We start from the raw sequence: 6,000 nt of genomic DNA on the forward strand, positions 1-6,000 counted from the left end.
TGGTGGGAGGGAGTCCTTCCCCCTTCCCACTTCTTCCTTTTTTTTCTTTCCTTTGATTTTTTCTCTCTTGGCGCATAGGGGATTGGTGGGCTGTCCCACCAGCCCACTAAGGGCTGGTGTGACCCCCCCAAATGCCTATGGGCTTCCCCGGAGTGGGTTGCCCCCCTCCGGTGAACTCCCGGAACTCATTCGTCATTCCCGGTACATTCCCGGTAACTCCGAAAACCTTCCGGTAATCAAATGAGGTCATCCTATATATCAATCTTTGTTTCCGGACTATTCCGGAAACCCTCGTGACGTCCGTGATCTCATCCGGGACTCCGAACAACATTCGGTAACCAACCATATAACTCAAATACGCATAAAACAACGTCGAACCTTAAGTGTGCAGACCCTGCGGGTTCGAGAACTATGTAGACATGACCCGAGAGACTCCTCGGTCAATATCCAATAGCAGGACCTGGATGCCCATATTGGATCCTACATATTCTACGAAGATCTTATCGTTTGAACCTCAGTGCCAAGGATTCGTATAATCCCGTATGTCATTCCCTTTGTCCTTCGGTATGTTACTTGCCCGAGATTCGATCGTCAGTATCCGTATACCTATTTCAACCTCGTTTACCGGCAAGTCTCTTTACTCGTTCTGTAATACAAGATCCCGCAACTTACACTAAGTTACATTGCTTGCAAGGCTTGTATGTGATGTTGTATTACCGAGTGGGCCCCGAGATACCTCTCCGTCACACGGAGTGACAAATCCCAGTCTTGATCCATACTAACTCAACTAACACCTTCGGAGATACCTGTAGAGCATCTTTATAGTCACCCAGTTACGTTGCGACGTTTGATACACACAAAGCATTCCTCCGGTGTCAGTGAGTTATATGATCTCATGGTCATAGGAACAAATACTTGACACGCAGAAAACAGTAGCAACAAAATGACACGATCAACATGCTACGTCTATTAGTTTGGGTCTAGTCCATCATGTGATTCTCCCAATGACGTGATCCAGTTATCAAGCAACAACACCTTGTTCATAATCAGAAGACACTGACTATCATCGATCAACTGGCTAGCCAACTAGAGGCATGCTAGGGACGGTGTTTTGTCTATGTATCCACACATGTAAATGAGTCTTCATTCAATACAGTCATAGCATGGATAATAAACTATTATCTTGATACAGGAATTATAATAATAACTATACATGTATTATTGCCTCTAGGGCATAATTCCAACAGTCTCCCACTTGCACTAGAGTCAATAATCTAGCCCTCACATCACCATGTGAATTACATTGTAATAAATCTAACACCCATACAGTTCTGGTGTCGATCATGTTTTGGCCGTGGAAGAGGCTTAGTCAGCGGGTCTGCTACATTCAGATCCATGTGCACTTTGCATATATTTACATCCTCCTCCTCGACGTAGTCGCGGATGAGGTTGAAGCGTCGTTTGATATGTCTGGTCTTCTTGTGAAACCTTGGTTCCTTTGCTAAGGCAATGGCACCAGTGTTGTCACAGAACAAGGTTATTGGATCCAGTGCACTTGGCACCACTCCAAGATCCGTCATGAACTGCTTCATCCAGACACCCTCCTTAGCCGCCTCCGAGGCAGCCATGTACTCCGCTTCACATGTAGAATCTGCTACGACGCTTTGCTTGGAACTGCACCAGCTTACTGCACCCCCATTAAGAATAAATACGTATCCGGTTTGCGACTTAGAGTCGTCCGGATCTGTGTCAAAGCTTGCATCGACGTAACCTTTTACGGCGAGCTCTTCGTCACCTCCATACACGAGAAACATCTCCTTAGTCCTTTTCAGGTACTTCAGGATATTCTTGACCGCCGTCCAGTGATCCACTCCTGGATTACTCTGGAACCTACCTGCCATACTTATGGCCAGGCTAACATCCGGTCTAGTGCACAGCATTGCATACATGATAGAGCCTATGGCTGAAGCATAGGGGACGGAGCGCATATGCTCTCTATCTTCATCAGTTGTTGGGCACTGAGTCTTACTCAATCTCGTACCTTGTAACACTGGCAAGAACCCTTTCTTGGACTGTTCCATTTTGAACCTCTTCAAAACTTTATCAAGGTATGTGCTTTGTGAAAGTCCTATCAGGCGTTTTGATCTATCCCTATAGATCTTAATGCCTAGAATGTAAGCAGCTTCTCCTAGGTCCTTCATAGAGAAACTTTTATTCAAGTAACCTTTTATGCTCTCCAAAAGCTCTACGTTGTTTCCAATCAGTAATATGTCATCCACATATAATATTTGAAACGCCACAGAGCTCCCACTCACTTTCTTGTAAATACAAGATTCTCCAACCACTTGTATAAACCCAAATGCTTTGATCACCTCATCAAAGCGTTTGTTCCAACTCCGAGATGCTTGCACCAGTCCATAAATGGATCGCTGGAGCTTGCACACCTTGTCAGCATTTTTAGGATCGACAAAACCTTCGGGTTGCATCATATACAACTCTTCCTTAAGGAAACCGTTAAGGAACGCCGTTTTGACATCCATCTGCCAGATTTCATAATCGAAAAATGCAGCTATTGCTAACATGATTCTGACGGACTTAAGCATTGCTACGGGAGAGAAAGTCTCATCATAGTCAATTCCTGGAACTTGTGAAAAACCCTTTGCCACAAGTCGAGCTTTATAAACGGTCACATTACCGTCAGCGTCCGTCTTCTTCTTAAAGATCCATTTGTTCTGAATGGCCTTGCGGCCCTCAGGCAGCATCTCCAAAGTCCACACTTTGTTCTCATACATGGATCCTATCTCGGATTTCATGGCTTCTAGCCATTTGTTGGAATCTGGGCCCACCATTGCTTCTTCATAATTTGCATGTTCATTGTTGTCTAACAACATGATTGATAAGACGGGATTACCGTACCACTCTGGAGCAGCGCGTGATCTCGTCGACCTGCGTGGTTCAACAGAAACTTGAACTGGAGTTTCATGATCATCATCATTAACTTCCTCCTCAACCGGCGTTGCAATGACAGAGGTTTCCCCTTGCCCTGCGCCACCATCCAGAGGGATGAGAGGTTCGACAACCTCGTCAAGTTCTATCTTCCTCCCACTCAATTCTCTCGAGAGAAACTCCTTCTCGAGAAAAGTTCCGTTCTTAGCAAAAAACACTTTGCCCTCGGATTTGAGATAGAAGGTGTACCCAACTGTCTCTTTTGGGTAACCTATGAAGACGCACTTTTCCGCTTTGGGTTCCAGCTTTTCAGGCTGAAGCTTTTTGACATAAGCATCACATCCCCAAACTTTAAGAAACGACAACTTTGGCCTTTTGCCATGCCACAGTTCGTATGGTGTCGTCTCAACGGATTTCGATGGTGCCCTATTTAAAGTGAATGCAGCTGTTTCTAATGCACAACCCCAAAACGATAACGGCAAATCAGTAAGAGACATCATAGATCGCACCATTTCTAACAAAGTACGATTACGACGTTCGGACACACCATTACGCTGTGGTGTTCCAGGCGGTGTTAACTGCGAAACAATTCCACATTGTCTTAAGTGAGTACCAAACTCGAAACTCAGATATTCACCCCCACGATCAGACCGTAGGAACTTGATCTTCTTGTTACGATGATTTTCCACTTCACTCTGAAATTGCTTGAACTTTTTAAATGTTTCAGACTTGTGCTTCATCAAGTAGACATAACCATATCCACTTAAATCGTCAGTGAAGGTGAGAAAATAACGATATCCGCCGCATGCCTCCACGCTCATTGGACCACACACATCGGTATGTATGATTTCCAATAAGTCACTTGCACGCTCCATTGTTCCGGAGAACGGAGTCTTAGTCATCTTGCCCATGATGCATGGTTCGCACGTGTCAAGTGAATCAAAGTCAAGTGACTCCAAAAGTCCATCAGCATGGAGTTTCTTCATGCGCTTTACACCAATATGACCCAAGCGGCAGTGCCACAAAAATATGGTGCTATCATTGTTTACTCTAACTCTTTTGGTCTCAATGTTATGTATATGCGTATCTCTATCAAGATTCAATATGAACAATCCTCTCACATTCGGTGCATGACCATAAAAGATGTTACTCATAGAAATAGAACAACCATTATTCTCAGACTTAAAAGAGTAACCGTCTCGCAATAAACAAGATCCAGATATAATGTTCATGCTCAACGCAGGCACTAAATAACAATGATTTAAGTTCATCACTAATCCCGATGGTAGTTGAAGTGACACTGTGCCGACGGCGATTGCATCAACCTTGGAACCGTTTCCTACGCGCATCGTCACTTCGTCTTTCGCCAGCCTTCGTCTATTTCGCAGTTCCTGCTTTGAGTTGCAAATGTGAGCAACAGAACCGGTATCGAATACCCAGGCACTACTACGAGAGCCGGTTAAGTACACATCAATAACATGTATATCAAATATACCTGATTTTTCTTTGCCCGCCTTCTTATCTGCCAGATACTTGGGGCAATTGCGCTTCCAGTGACCCATACCCTTGCAATAGAAGCACTCTGTTTCAGGCTTAGGTCCAGCCTTGGGTTTCTTCGGCGGATTGGCAACGGGCTTGCCGCTCTTCTTCGAATTGCCCTTCTTGCCTTTGTCGTTTCTCTTGAAACTAGTGGTCTTGCTCACCATCAACACTTGATGCTCTTTACGGAGTTCAGACTCTGCGACTTTCAGCATCGCAAACAACTCGCCGGGAGACTTCTTCATCCCTTGCATGTTGTAGTTCAACACAAAGCCTTTATAGCTTGGCGGCAGGGATTGAAGGATTCTGTCAGTGATAGCTTCTTGCGGGAGTTCAATCCCCAGTTCAGCTAGACGGTTTGAGTACCCAGACATTTTGAGCACATGTTCACTGACAGACGAGTTTTCCTCCATCTTGCAAGCATATAATTTATCGGAGGTCTCATACCTCTCGATCCGGGCGTTCTTCTGAAAGATAAACTTCAACTCCTGGAACATCGCAAATGCTCCATGACGCTCAAAGCGACGTTGAAGTCCCGGTTCTAAGCCATACAAGACTGCACATTGAACTATTGAGTAGTCCTCCTTACGTGCTAACCAAGCGTTCTTAACATCCTGATCAGCCGTAGCGGGTGGTTCATCTCCTAGCGCAGCATTAAGGACATAATCCTTCTTTCCAGCTTGTAAGATTAGCTTAAGATTACGAGCCCAGTCTACAAAGTTGCTTCCATCATCTTTCAACTTAGCTTTCTCTAGGAACGTATTAAAATTCAGGATGACACTTGCGTGAGCCATGATCTACAACACAAATACATTCAAAGTGGACTTAGACTATGTTCAAGATAATTAGAGTTCAACTTAATCAAATTATATGCTAAACTCCCACTCAAAAAGTACATCTCTTCTAGTCATTTGAGTGGTTCATGATCCACTTGTTGGAGAACGACGCAAGGGAAACAAAAAATTTCCTACGCGCACGAAGACCTATCATGGTGATGTCCATCTACGAGAGGGGATGAGTGATCTACGTACCCTTGTAGATCGTACAGCAGAAGCGTTAGTGAACGCGGTTGATGTAGTGGAACGTCCTCACGTCCCTCGATCCGCCCCGCGAACAATCCCGCGATCAGTCCCACGATCTAGTACCGAACGCACGGCACCTCCGCGTTCAGCACACGTACAGCTCGACGATGATCTCGGCCTTCTTGATCCAGCAAGAGAGACGGAGAGGTAGAAGAGTTCTCCGGCAGCGTGACGGTGCTCCGGAGGTTGGTGATGATCTTGTCTCAGCAGGGCTCCGCCCGAGCTCCGCAGAAACGCGATCTAGAGGAAAAACTATGGAGGTATGTGGTCGGGCAGCCGTGAGAAAATCGTCTCAAATCAGCCCTAAAACCTCCGTATATATAGGTGGGAGGGAGGGGAGGAGGCAGCCTCAAAACCTAAAGGTTTGGCCGAAATTGGAGGTGGAGGAGTCCTACTCCAATCCTACTTGGAGTAGGATTCCACCTTCCCACTT

Source organism: Hordeum vulgare, chromosome 2H (assembly GCF_904849725.1).
Source record: "Hordeum vulgare subsp. vulgare chromosome 2H, MorexV3_pseudomolecules_assembly, whole genome shotgun sequence".
Taxonomy (NCBI): Eukaryota; Viridiplantae; Streptophyta; class Magnoliopsida; order Poales; family Poaceae; genus Hordeum; species Hordeum vulgare.